Below are 22,040 nucleotides of genomic sequence, written 5' to 3'. Positions count from 1 at the left end.
AAACAATAATTTTTAAGCTCATCATTCAATTCAAAATTGATTTAAAATTTACCTTCCATTCCTCACAAGCCTTTCCAAGCTTGTTTGAGGCATGGATTACCAATAATATGTCTATTGGATCAACTGGCATACCATTATGCCTTTGTTGAAAATGAACAAGTTAGATATAACTTCATATCCAGTGGTAACAGACTTATAGTTACATATGAAAAAGATATTAATTAGTTGATCAGATAGCTAGGGATAGTGGACTCAACACCACAATTACATTAAATAAACATAATACTACAATAGTACATAACATTACCTATATGAGTAACTAGCTAGTGAAATAAGATATATCAAAGCATGTGCTTTTATGGCAAAACTTATGGAGCCACAACTATGCTTCAATTTTTATTTATTTTATTTTATTTTATTTTTGAGCAAGTTGGGATTTCATTGACACCAACTTTCATAAATAGAAAATGCAAGTTAGACAATGAAGGGTTATTTGGATTTAAAAAAAAAAAATCATTCAACTGCATTTACCTTGAATTCTGGCGTATTGGAGAAATTGCAGAGGTGGGTCCAATCATATATCTACTTTATATTTACAAGACAATTTTTCAAAGCTTCCTCGTGAGTATATATATCGGTAATATCTACTCAGGTCTGATAGATACCTCACACAAGCTAATCCCATAACTTTCTCAGCAAGTTCATCATCAGGTATAAGCTGGCAGTAGTCCTACAGGAAATAAATGAAGTAATTATTGTAACAAAGGTTCGATAATGAAACCAGGAGAGAAAAAACAATTCAAATTAAAATCACTGTGTATTATTACCCTCACAAAATTTGATAGTCTTTTAATGTTGTCCTTTGGCATATTTTTGAACAGCCGAACCATCGATGGGCAGTGATTCCTCTGTCAGGCCCACATCTCAATTAAAATGACGTATTCGGTGCTATTTGAACCAACTAGATTCTCTCGAACAACTTCCACTGGTAGTTTTTCCGTTTTCTTATCTCTCAGAGCAATTTTTGGGAGGCGAATGATTCCCTTGGTATATACTTTTTTTGAAATGCGTTTAAGAGATGAAAATCAATGTGCATGCAATGTTAAAAAAAATCGAGAAAACTGTTGGTAAGAGACAACAATCAATGTTATAGATATAACAATAGTATCTCACCCTTACGCCTTGAAGTGCCAGAATCTTCGGTAATAGGAAGATGAGGTATAGTACGTTAATAAAGGCGGAGACGGATCCCTATGACGGTTTGATTTTCCATTAATCCCTGTCTGGTAAGGGACTTTTGGGTATTGCTTGAGCGGTTGATGGGAGTCTAACTTTCTGAGGATAAAATTTTATCCCAATATTAAAGTTTTCCAATGGTGGTGGTGGTGGTGCTATTGATGCTGATGGTTTCCGAACACTTTCAGGTTAGCATTCTGAATATGAATTGAAAAAGCGGGGGTCTAACAACCACACCCAATATTTCGTTCGGCAATCTGTATGGACTAACTCCAATATAATTCCAAGAGAATCAACTAGATAGTCAGACTCGATCAAGGAAATATATCTAAGAGTTATATCTTTGTTTCTCAATGTAATCAACAAATCAAACAGATGGAATCCGTGAGCCTGATTATTATGAGAAACAACTTGAACGGTACCAAAGACCAATGTTCAAGTATCAATCAATTTCAATCAACAACCAAAGGTTGGATTTACCAATTGATTGAACTACGCACAACCTATGATATTTCAATTATATGGAAAATATAATGCGGAAAAGAAATAACACAGACACCAGAAGTTTTGTTAACGAGGAAACAGAAAATGAAGAAAAACCCCGGGACCTAGTCAAGATTTGAACACCACACTGTATTAAGCCGCTTAGACACTAGCCTACTATAAGTTAACTTCGGACTGGAATGTAGTTGAGTCCTAACCAAGTCTCACACCGATTAAGGTACAGTCGCGTTCCTTACGCCTATGAATCCCAGCAGGACTCTACGTACTTGATCCCTTAGATGATCTCACCTACAACTAAAAGTTGTTATAAACAAATCTGTCTCCCACAAAAAAAGTTTATTCTGATAGATAAATCTGTCTCCCATAGAAATACCTACGAAGTTTTGTTCCGTCTTTTGATAAACCAAGGTGAACATGAACCAATTGATAATCCGGTCTTATATTCTCGAAGAACAACCTAGAAATATCAATAACCTTACAATAACTTAACTATATAGTAGTAGAACAAGTTATTGTGAAATTACAAAGAATGAGACGAAGATATTTGTGATTACTTTTTATATCTTACTCATCGGAGATAAATCTCGAGAAAATCTTAGAGAAGATAGTACTCAATACGATAGAACAAGTAAGATCAGAACACGCAACTACAGAGAAAATAGTTGGGTTTGGATTCAGAATCCCAACGAAGTCTTTAAGTCGTTAACCTATAATGGTTTGAGGAAAAACCTAGGTTAAAGGAGAATCAACTCTAGTCCCAAGTAGTATCACACAGGAGGTGTGGGGATTAGGTTTTCCAGTTGCTAGAGTTCTCCCTTATATAACCTTCAAATTAGGGTTTGATAGATTTGAAACAAAGCAATCAATATTCGCCGTTAGATGAAATCCTGATTTAAGATTCAAGCTAAGTTTGCTTAAAACCAAAGCAATATCTCTCCACCGTTATATGGTCTTAGCTTGTTACACACAAATAAAATATACGTTCATTTAGATATGTGTAACCGTACCTAAACGTGCGTGTATATTGAGTTGGCTCAATAACAGTTAACCGAAGTTAGCCATATGAACACTTTTGTATTAACCAAATTCATCTAACACTTCTAGATCAAATGATAATCAAATGAATCTAATTGTGTTACTCATAGAGTTGTACAATTGTTTATATCCTCATAGAAGTATACAAGACACAATTGAAGCAAAATCGGATTTGATTCACAAGAATCAATTCATGAACATTTTAGCCATGGATTGCAAAGATTGCATTCCTTAATATATAGCTGTATTTATTCACGAGCATGAAATCATACTTAACCGAATTTAGAACTTAACCAAATAAGTTTGCAAACGGGTACACAAACTTAAGTTTCGGACTTTGATCTTTTCCGATAGTTCGAAAACGGGTACGCATACTGTCGTTCCGGACCGAACTCAGGTGAAATAGTTTGCAAACGGGTACGCAAACTTAGTTCCCGGACTTTAACAGTTAAAACCATTTGTATACGGGTATGCATGCTTGGTTCCCGGACCTGAATTATTCTTACAACAGTTTACATATGGGTATGCATACTGTGCTATATCCATACAATAATTAATTGTTCTAAACTCCCATTTCAATCACTGAAACATTCTTAGAAGACGACAATAGTTATCTCACACAAACTATTAGCTTGTAAGCAATTTTCAAGTGATCGAATGATCAATACGAAGCATTCCGAGTCTACATCAAATGGCTGTCTCACACAAATCATGTAAGATGTTACAAGGCAATTTTCACATGATCATCTTTTGACTCATAATTTAGTTTCCAACAAATTAATTGTTTCCAACTAAACTCGTCAAGAATAATGATGAACGTAGTTAAAGCAAAAAGCTTTCCAACACATATTTCGAGAAATATATAAGCGAGTTAAACTCAACTCGAAATATCAAATGTGTATAATGTAAAAGTCTATATAGCTGTACGACTTAGTCTCAATTGAAGATAGAATAAAATAGACTTATGAGTGATAGATAAGTTTTAGTCACCACATACCTTTTGTTGATGAAGTTCCTCCAAGCTCTCCTCAGTAGATCTTCGTCTTCAATCGATGGACGTCGTGAAGTCTAAAGCTCAACTACACATTCTATCATAATCTGAGACATAGCTATAAGTAGACTAGAAATCAAGACTTATAGTTTTGATCACCTAAACTTGACAAACAAGCTTGAGATAGCAACGCTTGCGAGTTCGACCGAGCAGTGCTCTAACAATCTCCCCCTTTGTCAATTTTAGTGACAAAATTATCAATACATATGGATTACCAAATAAATAAACTTTGTATCTTCTCATCCAACATGCTTGATTTCCTTAGTTCTTCAACATTCCTTGAATTTTTCGTCACTCCAAGTACTCTAGTGATTATGAACGTGTTCAACTCAGCATCATTTTTGTCGAAGATCCGTAGCCGTAACAATAAGAAAATAATTATTCTCAATTATTGTTATACAGTGTCATAGTATTATTACACTGCATCAAAGTTCAATTGTATCACAACTTTGACAATAATACTATGGTGATATGTATCACTCCCCCTTAGTAAATACTTCATCTCACAATGAAAACCATTGCCCTTTACATAATGATCTGTAAACCATATGTATGTAGTGTGGACTACAAAATAATTCTCCCCCTTTTTTTCAACATAAATTGGCAAAGGTACGAAAACTAGCGGGGTCATAATTGTTTGAGGGTGAAAATGTTTTCTGCTGATTTTGGTAATTTCGGGTGTGTGGGTAAGAAACGAATTTAAACCCTAAACAATGTACTGCAAGGGAGTACTTTAGATTCGAGAGATCAATCTGTACAAATCTGGCCTAAACCAAGAAAGGGTCTTTCCAGACTTGCTTCAGTCACAAAGTGAAGGAGAAGGGTTGGTTTTGGGGAGGGAAGCGAAGAAAGTGTTGAGATCAAAATAGTTGATTCTGGAAAAGTAGTTATTTTCTACGACTTGCATCAGAAAGTGGGAAGCTAACAGATTGAAAGCTATCAAATATTTTCTGAGTATTGTATGCTCCTGACCTGAACTTGTTGTTCGGTGGAAATAGGTAATGCCTATTTATACAAGTCGAAGTGAAACGTACTCTGGTCTCATTAAGAAATGGAAAACGGGTGAGTAAATGGGAAGAGGTGGTAATCGGTAACGCCTGGAATTGATGTTCCATAAAAGAAAGCGTTTCACCATTATTCCATGTATTTACTAACCGCCTCATCCTTATGACACTTTCTTATAACGGGCGTAGTGTACGCCGCACGCTATAAATTGCCAAACCAATACCCAATGAGCATCCCCCAGTTTGTGACATGCGTTGATGTCTCAAGTGTTTTCATGGAAAACATGTAGCACCTTGTTGTTGTCTGGAAAGTTGAGATTGGGAGACTTTCCGGCTCGGTGGTGACCTTCGACGGTCGAGATTTTGCATCTTAAGAGGAAAGGTAGCCGTTGATTATTACAACCCTTCGTTTGGTAGCCAGTGGCATGAAAGCATGATCAGCATGGCTTTAATATGGCCTAATTTAGGCGCGGCCAAAGTTAGGGTTTTGGATTTGTTTAGGCGCGATCAAACTAGGGCCAAAGGTTGCCATGCGTTAGCTGGTAACCTTGGACGGCTAAGATCTGCACCTTAAATGAAATAGTGGTCGTTGATCGTCGCACACTTTCGTTTTGGTAGCCGCATAGGGAAGGCCGGCATGGTATGGCGCGGCAAGGTGGTTGGCATGCCATTGGCACTTGTGGCATGGCATGCCTTGGCACGGTTTGGCGTGGCCAAAACTATGGTTTTGGGCCAAAGTTTACCATGCGTTGTTTGGCGACCTTGGACGACTAGGATTTGCATCTAGGATAGAAGGGTGGTCATTTATCGTCGCACACCTTCATTTTGGTAGCCGCATAGGTGTAGATGGGGAAAAACGATTTGCTGGTTTTTACGGAATTGAAGAGACGTCCGTGTGGAGACTCCTTGAACCGAGCGAAATGTTGAAGCTCACACAGATGCACTGCAAGAAGGGATTGCTTTAAGTTCGAGAGATCAATCTGTAGGACTCCGACCTAAACCAAAATATAATGGTCGTTCCAGAGTCAATTCGGTCACAAGAGAGGATGGGTTGATCTGTAGGAGGGAAGCTGAGAAATGTGGGGGATCAATGGTGATCTGAGCTTTTAGGTGTGTTGTGAATTCAACGTAAGAACTCTCTGAATGATTGAATTTTACTCAAATGAGAGTGATTGTTCAGACGATGAGTTCGTGTAGACGAAGAATTGTCTGTATGAACTTGCCGAGAAATTGTTTGTTCAGACGAATGTTCGAGTATTCGAATCTTTTCATTTCAATCATGATTCAGAGGTCTTTTTATATTACTAAATTGAAAACACCATGATCCCATGAAGTGTGACAGTTGCTGGAATCAGAAATTGGGGAAGTGGGAAATCGTGTTAAAACAAGTTGCTCATCGTGCGGAGACTTGGTTAATTTTCCACCCACTACTTTGCTGACTCTTCCAATTGATTGTACGACTTGCTCACATTCTCGTCGTGGGTGAACACACGTGTCGTAGACCGCAAGACCAAAACCCAAGTTAATATCCCCCCATGTGACACGATTGATGTCTAGTGATTGTGGAGTCAGTTGCTGACTTTATGGGATGATAAGTCCGTGTATTGCTGAGTTGAACTTGATTTGCAAATGTTCTGAAACTCATGAATTAAATATGTCTGCTGAGACGAGGTATTATTATGTTGATTACCTAAGACGAGCAAACTGTGTTGCTGAATTTTTGAATATTGATAGTTGAACCAATATTCTTGAATCTGAGCAAATATTGCTGGTTCGAGCAAATATTGCCGGTTTGAGTGAATATTCCTCATTTGATGAATTGTTGGTAGCATGATCAAATAAAATATTAATTTAAGATACTGACTGTTGGGTCGAGCATAATAAATAAAAATGTTGATCATGGAATCAACATAAAATTATCAGTTTTTTAATCTGCTCAGAATCATGTTTTTGCAGAGCCCTGGATTCAAAAACCTTAATTTAAATGAAATGATGATTTATTCAAATAAACAGCCGAGTGAAGCAGGGACCGGCTACATGGGATGATGACTCCACCATGTAACGCCCAGATGCTCGAATGAGCAAAATACCAAAGTCTCTTGAGGACCAGTTGGTGAAAGAATGATTAAATGCTGGTTTAATCATTTATTAAAATAATGCTCGTGTGAGCGACAAATAATAAAACCTAGCCATGAAAAGATGAGGGACCGACCAAGAGGTCATGGGACCGGCTCTTGGTGGCCGTGGGACCAATTCATGGTCGTTTGAGCAAACCCCCAGTTGTTTGGAAAGAGTTTGAACCTAATATGAGCGATTGAGCAAATTAGGTTAAAATCATTAAAACGTGTGGGACCGGCTATTTGCAAGCCTTTGGGTCACCCTTGGTCGGTTAAGGGGACGTGTCCGTGCCACCATAGTGTCTGTGTCTCAGTCCTGAGAGTTTCAATATTTTCCGATGCGCGTTTGAGCAACTTTTGAGAAAATATGCAGAATCCAGGGTTTTGCTGAAACTAGGAAAAATACATAAGATTATGATAAATAATAAATAAAACAGGAAATTGCAAGGTGTGGGACCGTCCACGGCTAGGGCATGGCCGGCCGGCCGGCTGACAAGGACGGTCCCACACTTTTCCCAGTTTTATGTAATTTTGCGTATTTTCTATGAATTGAGGGAAATCCTATGAAACAGGAGAGTTTTATGAAATTAGGGAACTTCCATGAAATGAGAGAAATAATAAAAATAATAATAAAATAGGGAATGATGGAGTGTGGGACCGGCAATGGCCAAGGCATGGCCGGCCGGCCAACGGGCACAGTCCCAGGCCACTCTTCCCAATTTTATGTAATTTTCATGATTTTAGAGAATTCTCATAAAATCAGAGAGATTTGTTGAAACCAAGGTATTTTGTTGAAATCAGGGAGTTTTCATGGAATGAGGAAAACCAAACAAATAACAATAATAAAATAAGAGGCGTGTGGGACCGGCTAGGGCATGACCGACCGGCTAGGGCCCGGTCCCACGAGTTTTCTTAATTTTATAATATTTTTTATGGGTTTAGGGAAAATTCATGAAATCAGGGAATTTTCATGGTTTTAGGGAAAATTCATGAAATCAGGGAATTTCATGGATTGAGAGAAATAATAAAATAATGGGGTCATGAGGTGTGGGACCGGGAACGGATAGGTCATGGCCGGTCGGCTGGTGCTCGCTCCCGTGACACCTTTCCCCAATTTATTATTTTCTTGACATTAAATAAATATCATGAGATTAAAGAATTTCCTTGAATCGAAGGAGATTTGCTCGAACGAGTGAATTTTCATGAGATCAGGGAAAAATAATAAAATATGATAAAATATTAAATTGGGCGTGGGACTGGTTACGGCATGACCAGCCGGCTGGTGAGTCCAGTCCCTGACGCCTTTGCTAATATTTTATTATTATTATTTTTCCTTCCTATTTTGCATAGGTTCATCGTTCATTCGTATTTTTGAAATGCTCGTTTGCTCATTCAAATGCTGGTCTGTGCATTATTTCTAAGTACACTTGCACCATTTTAGTCAGGGCTTATTCGATGTTCAAATGCCTGTGTGTTGAATATTTATCACTAACCCGTGGAATTCTGCTGGGAAGAACCACGAATTGAAGTGATGAAACATTACGAAGAATCGTAGAATATTGCTGGATATTCAGACGATTAGAGATAATTAACTTGATGACTCTATACTAGCAGGCATGCTGTCTAGGAGCATTAATTATCTGAGGGTGGAGTAATATGAGCTTGCTGGAGCGTGATATTTCTCTTATATAGTTAGGCAAAACCAGGTTGCATCCTGAAGATGTTATCGCTCTATACTAGCAGGAAATATGTCGAGGAGCCGTCCAATCTTTCGATTCTATATAAAACATTTACTGAAATTGCTCAGTATTTATGAGATGTGCCGTGGTCTCAGATGAGAGACTACACATCTACATACACTCTGAGAGACAGCCTTCTCAGTCAGAGATTTTATGGCATGAGCTTTCATGCGAGACATGAATCTCCATACTCGTCCGATTGCCGGATCAGGAGCATGTATAATTACTGAAATTGCTCAGTATTCATGAGATGTGCCGTGGTCTCAGTTGGGAGACTACACATCTACATATACTCTGAGAGATAGCCTTCTCAGTCAGAGATTTATGGCATGAGCTTTCATGCTTTATATAAGAGACATGAGTCTCAATACTCATCCGATTGCCAGATCTGGAGTGTGGTCTTACAATTTTACCCTTGTCGAAAATCCACCATCTACATTAAGTCCCCTTCTTAGTGAGGGATAGTTATGTTCCTCAGTCAGCATTGAATGGTGATTTTCTAGGTACAGACAAAAATAAGTAATTGAACTTATAAGATAAAATGTTGCCGGATTTAGACTGAATGAGCAAACCATGGTTTGAGCGCAAACCCCAGTGGCATAATAGAGCGTCATCCAGCGAGCATAAATTGGTGTAGAACCGCTGATTTGATGGTGGAACCTTGGTCGATTTAGGATTCACGGGTCCGGGACCATGGGAAGAAATCCTTGTTTTAGGAATAGACGCTCGTTCGTTCGTTAATTTGAGGAACAAACAAAATAGACCTGAGTCTAATGATATAAAATTTTGTCTATGAGCTTTCACGAAAACGAAATTTTATATTTTAAATATGTGAGATTTCACAAAGTGGAATAAAGTCTCGTTTCAAAGGTGGATGCTCGTACGAGAGAATTTTTTTTTAATAGACGTGCGTCTGTTAGTAATAAAATATTGTTTATGAGCTTTCATGAAAATTTTTATCTTCGAGCTTTCGGAAATCTTTGAAAATATACTCTCGCTTCAAAGACAGATGCTCGTGCGAGGGAGAAAAAATATATAGATATATTTTTCAAATTTTCGTGAGTTTCACGTTAAATATATATATATATTTTGTAAAATCAATGTTTTTGATTTTGAACAACTGTTGAAATTAAACAATTATACATGGTGAAATCATGTGTGTATGTGAGTTTTCACAATTGTAGAATAGACGTCGGTCCGATTTTTGAAAATCAGTGAACGTTCACATAGTAAAAATTTATATAAAATCAAAATTTTGATTTTCAGCAATTGTTAGAGGTAAACAATTTTTGATAAAATGTTGATTGTTTAGATTCTGTGATTTGTCACTGTATGCACAAAAACCAAGAAATGTTCACCTAGTGGGAGTGGCTCACATAGTGAAAATTATGTGAATTGTTCACATGATGGAAGTTTCGTGAATTGTTTATAGTTTTATGAAAATCACGTTATGGTTTTGAATAATAAATTTTGTTCGTCTTTGCAGGTTTGAAGGAGCGAACAAATTCTCGAGATTGTAATCACTACAGTTAGTGAAATTGTAAATAGGTAAGAGTTGGATGGTTACCATTTTTGTAGACGTTGTTGTGAGCACCTTTATTCCATGATTTATTGTTTTGTCGAATCTTGTGATTTGTATGAACGATGTGCTGAAATAGACACTTTGCAAGAATGACTGACTCCCAGGATGATACTTCTAAAGATGGTGTTTCCAGAGATGACATCTCTACGGATCAAACTTTAAGAACTGGTACTCCTGGGACCTCTGAGTGATGGTGAGAGATCCTTCATACTGAGTTGTACTTCTGGTCTTTTCATTAGCTTTACCACAGGATGATCGTATAGTGAAATACCGGATCAATGTAGACACCACGGAAATGGAAGAAAATCTACGGGAGCGGAGAACCCAGAAGTAAGGACTACAGGAGGTTAGCAAATGATGTGCAGTCTCCATCCGTTTTGTTGGTGATTTATTAGTACTCCTTGTGTCATGACTTTGGCCGTGCAATTAGGATCACGAGACCAAGGTTTGTTATTTCTTTTCAGACTATTGATCCATCGACTGACGGTCTTCAACTTGTTCCCGGGCAACAATTCAGGAATCCGACACTGATGAAGAAGTCGATGTAAGTATTTCTTTCGTGCAGGTGATTGTGGCATCTCCTTGAATGAAATAATAATAATTGTTGTTGATGAATCCAGGAATAAATCACTATAGATAAGCAGCATGTTTATGAGGTGCACTCTTCTTTGGGGCATGGGAATATGGAGAATTCCCGAAATCCCGAACCGAATGGGGATAAAGGCATTGTCAATGGAGATTCCGGCATTATCGAGCCTTCAAATGATTTAGAGACTCCAATAAGTATATCTCCTGTAATCTCTTCATAGAAGTATGAAATTTCTGAATTTGTGAATGAATGAATGAGAATCCATGTGAGTATACGAGTAATTTTGTCGAAATGCGTCACCAGAAAATTTCAGACTTCAACCTTTTAATAAAAACGCTGTAGAGTCTTCGTCCGAAGTTGGATTTTTGCAGTCTGCATATGTATATTCGTGCCCAGAAAATTTCCAAGCTTTAACGTAGAATCATTTTGAGTTTTGAGCATGTTTAGGGCCTGAAAAAGGCGAGACAGTAAACTTCCAGGAGATTTTCAGAACTTTTTCAGATTGTATGTTGCCCAATGTTTCAGACACATCTCCTTGATTTTTTCTTCAATTGCTGTGAATTTTGGTTATGTTGTAGAGGACATCCATGCGAAGAGAATGGTATATGAAAAACCCCCAGATTCTTCACCAATTTCTCCCAGCTCGTCGGTTTGTACAGGACAGTGTAAAATCATCTCAAACGAGCTTGCTGTAAAACACTGATGTTGTGTCTTTAGACCGTTCGCTTGTGTGTTGAACGGTTGGTGAAGGATTTTAATGTCATTTATTCGTTTGAGATCAGGACCCCTTGATTGATACATGAGCATGGTGCTTGCAGTGCCATCTTGCTTCTGTCAGTCGTAGAAACATCACTTCTGAAACCCTGGTCGCGGGACCATAGCTGAGGTTGCTCTCGAGAGGGGATGATGTAATGACCATGATTTCATGTCCCGGTGGTAGCATTATTTTTATGATGAATGATTAGCACATGAGAGTCTGGTGCCACGAGTCTTGGACTGTGAAACTGATCGTCATGATCAGTGGGCCATCAGTCCCCAATATTTTGTTAAATCTCTCCTTTTCATTTTCTCTTCTTCTGGCAAGACTTGGATAGAGGACCCAGGTAGAAAAATTGATGCAAAGACCTAGGCGGTTGAAATTGGAGCTACCTTGATGAAGTACTTAGTGGAAAGACCTGGTGGACACCGATCGACTGTGGAAGTCATGAATCCCGTCTAAGAATTGCTTCTTGCATGTTGTACGCTCTGGAAGCTGTAGGGACCTCATACGAGTTCGTAATTCAATGCTTGACCCCAACTTTTGAATCTAAGAGGCTGAGTTATCACATGAAAAAAGAATCACTCAATTTGGAGTTGTATAGGTCATCCAACAAAGCGTGCACATTTGTAATTTGTAATCCCGTAAAAAAAAAAATTCAGATTCCGTAGACCTGACTGTAAAGGTCATATCTTTCAGCTCGTATGTCCGATTGATGTGCCTTTTTGGTATGTTGTAGAAGAGACATAGACGAACATCTTTTGTTGAGGAAGAATCGTCTCATTCGTCACTCATTGATACGTTTTTATAAACCCATGTGCTGAAGTATGTTGTATCTCATTTGTAGAGATGATGAGAACATCTTGTAGAAGACTTTGGCATTGTGCCCGCCCATCGCGCAATCTTCAGAAAGACTTTCATGTGAACATATTTCATGTCTTCACGCGTTGATATGAATCATTAATGCTTGGAGAAGTCCGCTTCATCGAGCAATACTTCAGAGAATGGTTAGTTAATGAAGCCTTGTCATGAGGATGTTGCTCTTGAGACCGTTGTTAATGCTGAGATCTCGATTGAAATTTCTCCAGAAATTATTGTTGATGCTGAGACCATGAACGGAGTTCCTCCCGCATATCCTTGTTGACGACGATACTATTGGAGTTGCTCCAGAGACCGAAAAAGGCTAGAACCATGATTATCGATATAGCCTTTGCTCCTTCATCCAATGAGCCTTTTACATTCACAAACTAGTTGGTGAGTTGAGCATTCCTAAGATAAAGATGTTCTAGGATTTCAACCCAAATTCTCCTGAATATGACTTTACTGTGAAGTGGCTGAATCGATGTTGTTGTGGCAGATAACAGTGGCAGTCTCCATTCTAGATGTGAGGAGAAAAAGTTCCTTGGTCGTGCAAGGCTTGTGATGTAGAGAGGTTCCGTTGATGAAGTTTCATGGAATCACATCAGATTTCAAATTCCAATAAGATCGAGTCCCCAGTGTATGTTGAAGGAGTTTGTGTCATCCATGGATGAATGATGTTGCATCTGCTTCAGAAGTCTTATCGTGGGATAATGAAGAATTATCGATTGTAATTTCGTTACACTTTGATTGCGCTGGTGTTGAATCAGTGTGTCATCGTCGAGAACCAGATGGTCCGTTTTAGGAGGTGTACTCTTTGATTGGGAGTACAATTTGAAGGTTTCTTGAGCGTTGAAGCGTCATATCCCTTGAGCATGTCTTAGGTTTGATCGTTTGGGTCCCAACTATCTTCTGTTGATTCGGCATTCCTTTAGTCGCGGTAGTGGGATTCAACACTTGTGCAGACATCAGAGCTTTCTGATTTTTTGGCACACATGAACACTCCTGCAAGGCTATGGAGAAATGCCCGAATTGTTCTTTGACGTGATTGAACATCATCTCAGTAATGAATGTCTCAGTGAGATGCTCGATTCGGAGAAATGTCATATTCAACCACTTGGTAAAATATTGTTGAAGTGAGATTAGCCACTTATAGCGTCTTGCAACAGCAGATATGCTAGAAGAATTGAGTCTCCATGCTAGAATAACCTATGAGGAAATAAATGACATAGACATGGGAGGAATGAGACTTGCTTGAGTACAAGACCTTTTGATGAATGTTTATGCATCTTTTGCAGGTTCTTGTTTCAACCTCGTCAAAGTTCAAAATTCCTCCAAGTGCTTTGATGATGGAACGTCCGCCAAACCTTCTGGATCAGAACTTTCTTCGTTGGATAGATGTGTAACCAAAGGCGCTTTGTAAGTACCATCTTTTCAGCATAGATCCACGCTCGTCTGAAGGATATGTCATATCCTGGATCTCCTGATTATGTGAAACTTGGTTTCCATCCAGGTTAAACTTACGTTCACTTTGAGAGTGATGTATCCATAAGTATTTCCGAGCGTTCCTTCAAGGTCTCTGATTGAGATGGGAGCATGAGTATCTCCTTGTCGAGTGATTCTTGTGGATCCGATGGTTTTCAGTGGAATGTTGTTGATGGCGGTGCCGACATCGATCAACGTTCTTCCAAATTCGTTTCTTCTGAGATTGACTGTGGTAAGCAGTCCCTAGTCGTACATCTCTTGGTCTGTGGCTGGAGGCTCAAGAAGTATTTCCGGAATGGACTTCTTGACACGATGCGGTTCAGTGCTGTGAACATGTCTCTCCTTTGTGCCTTTCGACAGATAGAGCAATTCACATTCGACCAAGGATTGAACTGCCTCTTTGATAGGTTGTTCAGAGAGTGTAAAGGTTATGATTGTGAGAGGATTCTTGTGTACTCCTTCAGTCCCCAGTTGAAGATATTGTGGATCAACCTTCTCTTTGAATATGTGCTTCAAAATATTACAGTTACTTGTTGGATGATTGATGAATCTATGAAGATGACAGTACCTGGGATTCTCCATTTTTTCTTCAGTTGGCTCTCTGATGAACAGTAGATTGCATCATCTTGAACCCAGTAACTCGATCACTTCTTCAGTGGGAAGATGGAAGTTTGAGTCCCCGTTTGATCGTTTCCCGTTCGTTGATGCCGGGTCGAGGATTGTGCAAAATTGGTTATTCTTTCTTTGCACTTTCGGAGGAGCTTGGGATGTTGGAGAAGCATTCTTATGTGGATGCACTTCGGCTTTTCTCTTGATCCCTTCAGCAACATTCATGGAAGGTTGTAGATTGTACTGCTTGTTGACTAGGCGTCGGTTGCTTCGAGGTTCCTCGAACTTGCAGACTTTTCTCTTTCCAGTAAAGCAGGTGCAGTAGTCTGATCGTCCGGATGCTTCATGGATCTCAGAGAAAGTCTGGAACCTGAGATTTTCCAATAAAGCTCTGTAGACTGGAATCATCCCATTGATGCACAAGTCCACGAGCTGTTGCTCTGTGACATTTGGATCATGGAAGTCCAAGGCCTGGACTCTTAATATCTTCACCTAGTCATTGGGATGTTCGTTGCTCCATTGAAACATCCTTCCAAGATCAGAGAGTGTGATTTGCTCTGAGACGAAGAAATACTTTCTATAAAAAGCATTAACCATTTCTCCCCAACTTTTGATACTTCCTGGTGCGATGTTGTTGTACCAGGTATATGCCCTGCCTTTCAGAGATTTTGAAAATTCCTTCACACAGACAGTATGGTTGTGCTCATGTTCACCCAACGCTTCCAGAAATCGAGAAACATGTTCTCGAGCATTGCTCGTTCCATCATAAAGGGTGAATGTTGGAGAAGTGTAACCTTTCGGTAGAGGAATCCTTTGCGTGGCAGCATGGTATGGAGGTTGGTGACGGTGGACAGAAGACGCTTTGTCTTTTCCTCGATCCTCCAAAAGGCGTTCCAGGTCCTCACGAGTGATGAAACTGGATGGTTCTTTCGACGGTGGGGTATCTGCAGCTTTGCAAGCTTCATCGTCATCTGGCACATCGATTGGAGAGAATGGAGAGGCGTCGGGATCGGCAGCTGGGGGTGTTTCCTTGGCTTTTCCTTTCTCCTTCTCTTTATGACGCTGGGTCTGATTTTGCTCAGGTGACAGCTTGTATGTGAGATTCTTGAGGTGATAGCATAGTTCTTTCTGTGTCGTAGCCATCTCTATCTGATTCTTGGCGAGAGTCTCTTGAATCTTCATGAGATCAGTCATGGTAGGTGGATCCCTTCTGATTTCCTCAGGAGACTTCCCAAAAAGAGGATTGTTTCCGGTGTTGGCTTGAGGAGGGGTGGTATCAGTAGCGTCGTTGTTGGGAGCATGATCGACTGGAGCACTACTACTGTTGTTGATAGTGCTAGCATTGTTTGCGTTAGGATTCGCAACTGAACCTGACCTAAGATCAACCATCTTTGCGAGAGAATTGAGATTGCAACCGAGAGAATGATCTCCCACTGTGGTCGCCAATCTGTAGATGGGGAAAAACGATTTGATGGTTTTTACGTAATTGAAGAGACGTCCGTGTGGAGACTCCTTGAACCGAGCGAAATGTTGAACCTCACACAGATGCACTGCAAGAAGGGAGTGTTTTAAGTTCGAGAGATCAATCTGTAGGACTCCGGCCTAAACCAAAAACAATGGTCGTTCCAGAGTCAATTGGGTCACAAGAGAGGATGGGTTGATCTGTAGGATGGAAGTTGAGAAATGTGTGGGATCAATGGCGATCTGAGATTGTAGGTGTGTTGTGAATTCAGCGTAAGAACGCTCTGAATGATTGAATTTTACTCAAATGAGAGTGATTTCTCAGACGATGAGTTCGTGTAGACGAAGAATTGTCTGTATGAACTTGCCGAGAAATTGCTTGTTTAGACGAATGTTCGAGTATTCAAGTCTTGTCCTTTCAATCATGATTCAGAGGTCTTTTTATATTATTAAATTAAAAACACCCTGATCCCATGAAGTGTGACAGTGGATGGAATCAGAGAGTGGGTAAGTGGGAAATCGTGTTAAAACCAGTTGCTCATCGTGCGGAGACTTGGTTAATTTTCCACCCACTACTTTGCTGACTCTTCCAACTGATTGCACGACTTGCTCACATTCTCGTCATGGGTGAACACACGTTCCGTAGACCGCCATACCAAAACCCCAGTTAATATCCACCCATGTGACACGATTGATATCTCGTGATTGTGGAGTCAGTTGCTGACTTTATGGGACGATGAGTCCATGTATTGCTGAGTTGAACATGATTTGCAAATGTTCTGAAATCATGAATTAAATATGTCTACTGAGACGAGGTATTATTATGTTGATTACCTAAGACGGGCAAACTATGTTGCTGATTGTTGAATATTGATAGTTGAACCAATATTCTTGAATCTGAGCAAATATTGCCGGTTTGAGCGAATATTGCTCATTTGATGAATTATTGGTAGCATGATCAAATAAAATATTAATTTAAGATACTGACTGCTGGGTCGAGCATAATAAATAAAAATGTTGATCATGGAATCAACATAAAATTATCAGTTTTTTAATCAGCTCAGAATCATGTTTTCGCAGAACCCTGGATTCAAAAACCCTAATTTTAATGAAATGATGATTTATTCAAAATCAACCGCAAAGTGACGCAGGGACCGGATACATGGGATGATGACTCCACCATGTAACGCCCAGATGCTCGAATGAGCAAAATACCAAAGTCTCTTGAGGACCAGTTGGTGAAAGAATGATTAAATGCTGGTTTAATCATTTATTAAAATAATGCTCGTGTGGGCGACAGATAATAAAACCTAGCCATGAAAAGATGAGGGACCGACCAAGAGGTCATGCGACCGGCTCTTGGTGGTCGTGGGAACAATTGATGGTCGTTTGAGCAAACCCCCAATTGTTTGGAAAGAGTTTGAACCTAATATGAGCGATTGAGCAAGTTAGGTTAAAATCATTAAAACGTGTGGGACTGGATGTTTGCAAGCCTCAGGGTCACCCTTTGTCGGTGAAGGGGATGTTCCCGTGCCACCATAGTGTCCGTGTCTCAGTCCTGAGAGTTTCAATATTTTTCGATGCGCGTTTGAGCAACATTTTGAGAAAATATGCAGAATCCAGGGTTTTGTTAAAACTAGGAAAAATACATAAGATGATGAAAAATAATAAATAAAACAGGGAATTGCAAGGTGTGGGACCGGCCACGGCTAGGGCATGGCCGGCCGGCTGACAAGCACGGTCCCACACTTTTCCTAGTTTTATATAATTTTGCGTATTTTCTCTGAATTGAGGGAAATCCCATGAAACCGGAGAATTTTATGAAATTAGGGAACTTCCATTAGATGAGAGAAATAAAAAAAATAATAATAAAATAGAAAATGATGGAGTGTGGGACCAAGGTATGGCCGGCCGGCCAATGTGCACGGTCCTAGGGCACTCTTCCCAATTTTATGTAATTTTCATGATTTTAGAGAATTTTCATAAAATCAGAGAGATTTGTTGAAACCAAGGTATTTTGTTGAAATCAGGGAGTTTTCATGGAATGAGGAAAACAAGACAAATAAAAATAATATAATAAGAAGAGTGGTGGGACCGACTAGGGCATGACCGGCCGGCCGGCTAGGGCCCGACCCCACGAGTTTTCTTAATTTTATAATATTTTTTATGGGTTTAGGGAAAATTCATGAAATCAGGGAATTTTTATGGTTTTAGGGAAAATTCATGAAATCAGGGAATTTTCATGGATTGAGAAAATAATAAAATAATGGGGTCATGAGGTATGGGATCGGCCACGGCTAGGGCATGGCCGGTTGGCTGGTGCTCGGTCCCGTGACACCTTTCCCTAATTTATTATGTTCTTGACATAAAGAAATATCATGAGATTAAAGAATTTCCTTGAATCGAAGGAGATTTGCTCGAACGAGAGAATTTTCATGAGATCAGATTAAAATAATAAAATATGATAAAATATAAAATTGGGCGTGGGACTGGTCACGACATGACTGGCCGGCTGGCGAGCCCGGTCCCTTGCTCCTTTGCTAATATTTTATTACTATTATTTTTCCTTCCTATTTTGCATAGGTTCATCGTTCATTCGTATTTTTGAAATGCTCGTTTGCGCATTCAAATGCTGGTATGTGCATTATTACTAAGTATACTTGCACCATTTTAGTCAGGGCTTATTCGGTGTTCAGATGCCTGCGCGTTGAATATTTATCACTAATCGGTGGAATTCTGCTGGGAAGAACCACGAATTGAAGTGATGAAATATTACGAAGAATCGTAGAATATTGCTGGAGATTCAGACGATTAGAGATAATTAACGTGATGGCTCTATACTAGCAGGCATGATTTCTATGAGCATTAATTATCTGAGGGTGGAGTAATATGAGCTTGCTGGAGCGTCATATTTCTCTTATATAGTCAGGGAAAACCAGGTTGCATCCTGAAGACGTTATCGCTCTATACTAGCAGGCAATCTGTCCAGGAGCCGTCCAATCTTTCGATTCTATATAAAACAATTACTGAAATTGCTCAGTATTTATGAGATGTGTTGTGGTCTCAGCTGAGAAACTACACATCTACATACAGTCTGAGAGATAACGTTCTCAGTCAGAGACTTTATGCCATGAGCTTTCATGCGAGACATGAATCTCCATACTCGTCTGATTGTCGGATCAGGAACATGTATAATTACTGAAATTGCTCAGTATTTATGAGATGTGTTGTGGTCTCAGCTGGGAGACTACACATCTACATATACTCTCTGAGAGACAACCTTCTCAGTCAGAGATTCATGGCATGAGTTTTCATGCTTTAAATAAGTGACATGAGTCTCAATACTCATCCGATTGCCGGATATGGAGTGTGGTCTTACAATTTTACCCTTGTCAAAAATCCACCATCTACTATAGGGAAGGTCGGCATGGTGGTTGGCATGCCATTGGCACATGTGACATGTCATGCCTTGGCGTGGCCAAAACTAGGGTTTTGGGCCAAAGGTTACCATGCGTTGTTTGGCGACCTTAGACGGATAGGACTTGCATCATTGAAGGGTGATCGTTGATCTTCGCACGCCTTCGTTTTTGGTAGCCGCATAGGGAAAGACTGCATGGTATGGCGCGGCAAGGTGGTTGGCATGCCATTGGCACATGTAGCATGGCATGTCTTGGCGCGGTTTGGCGTGGCCAAAACTAGGGTTTTGGGCCAAAGGTTACCATGCGTTGTTTGTCTACCTTAGATGACTAGGATTTGCATCTAGGATTGAAGGGTGGCCGTTGATCGTCGCACGCCTTCGTTTTGGTAGCCGCATAGGGCGCATGGTGGGGCCAAGGCAAATGGCGCGGATGGCTTAGCATAGTGGGGCCAAGGGTTTGGCACGGACGGCTTGGCATGGTGGGGCCAAGGCAAGGTGAGGTTGGCTTGGCATAGTGGGGGCCAGGAAAAATGGCGCGGACGGCTTGGCATAGTGCGGCCAAGGGTTTTGCACGGACGGCTTGGCATGGTGGGCCAAGGCAAGGTGCGTTTGGCTTGGCATGGTGGGGCCAAGGGTTTGGAATGCCATTGGCGCATGGTGCGGCTAGCACGGTTGGGGCCAAGGCAAGGTGCGGTTGGCTTGGCATGGTGGGGCCAAGGGTTTGGCATGCCATTGGCGCATGGTGCGGCTAGCACGGTTGCGGGCCAAGGAAAGGTGCAGTTGGCTTGGCATGCCATTGGCGCATGGTGCGGCTAGCATGGTTGGCATGCCTTGCCGCGGTAGACGTGGCTGGCATGGTTTGCCATTGGCACAGTGGTGCGGCTGGCATGGTTGGCATGCCTTGGCGCGGAGATGTGGCTGGCATGGTTTGGAATTGGCACAGTGGTGCGTCTGGCATGGTTGGCCTGCCTTGGAGCTGTAGCATTGGAATTAGGGTTTGGCATAGATGATGTCAGTCGATGTTAAGGGTTCTGCCATGGAACATGACCCATATAAAAAAGGTACCCCGGTAATTCTTGCGGAGGCATGCTGATTGATTCAATAAATGTGCTAATGGTCATAGTGACGTCATGTCAGTTGTACAGTTTTACGATTTTAACCCTAAGCTAAAAACCACCATCAACAATAATGAAATTCTCAAAGAGATTATTCATGACTAAAAGAGAACATATCAACTTGGTGTTGATGATTTCACATAGTCGAAACTTAGTGTATTCATCAAGGAGTTTATATACATACAAGACAACTCCTACAATATTCCACAACCGCACTCCCCACGAAGATTTGGCAATTAAGCACTAGTTCAATTAAGAACTCTCCCCCATAAAATATCATTCCCAAAAGAACAACAAGACCGACCTTACTTTCACGAGAAAAGAAGGATTTATTTGGACATTAACAAATCACAGGAAAAATGAATTTGTATCCAATAAACTCAAATAAATTAACCACAAGAGAACCTTAATGATTAATTTATTAGGAAATGCTCAACATATGAAAACTTACGGAGCCATACAGAACTTTCACATAGAAGTGGATCAAGGAAAGTTCAATACTGCAGAATATTCAAAAGTTCTAATATATTTTATCAATATTTGCATAATGACATGATAGACTTAACTTTTGACATATATGAGATAATCATAGTTCACGGACGTAAACACACATATCCCATAAAAATTTTGCAATATAAAAAACCATAAAGATTAATACTGCAAAATCATCTTCCAAATAACTTAGAATTTAAATAAATAAACCTAAAACATTGCAAGATGAAAATCGTTGGCAATAGCTATGTATAATCACAATATTTGTTATTTCTATCCCTAGTTATCCTTCTTAAAACACAAGAATAAATTCTCATAAGAAGCTAGACATTAAGATTCTTGAAAAATTCTTTATCGTCCCCGAACTCCTTGTCGTCAACAGACATTGGAGCATAAGGTTCGTGAAGAAAGGAGTCAATTCCAACGAACCTTCTTCACTGATGCCGAACCAGGGCCTTCTGAATTTCAAGCGTTCTTATAACGATAGCCTTTATTTTCTGAATCTCCTTCCTTGTTTCCTTCAACTCTTCAAGAACACCAGAAAACTTCTGAAGATTTGAGGGGATAGCCCTTGGTTTCTTCATATTCTTCCCTTTTCTCTTCAAAGTTGCAGGGGAAAGAGATTTATCTTTTTAATTCATGATTGATGTCTTAACAATCATATCAACGTCTTTTCCATCAGAAGACATGATGCTATTGCTTGGAGTCTCCATTCAAATATGGAATTGTGAGAGAATTACACAATTCAAGCTCTACAAGCAATTTTTTGATAAAAAAGAGTTTTCAGGGAAGGAAAAAGGAAAGTAGGGTTACAGAAAATTTATATAAAGTAAAAAAGGATTCACGTACACATAACTCTCAACCCTAAAAAAGGTAGAATTATCGATTTTAACCCTCTTTCAATGATCAAATAGGGAAAATCTTTTCAATACCAATTTTAAGATATGAAAAGGTCAACAAAATTCCAGAAACCAAAAACAAAAACAAA

This window comes from Papaver somniferum, chromosome 5, assembly GCF_003573695.1.
Source record: "Papaver somniferum cultivar HN1 chromosome 5, ASM357369v1, whole genome shotgun sequence".
In the NCBI taxonomy this organism is placed as follows: Eukaryota; Viridiplantae; Streptophyta; class Magnoliopsida; order Ranunculales; family Papaveraceae; genus Papaver; species Papaver somniferum.
This window is presented reverse-complemented; position numbering follows the sequence as displayed.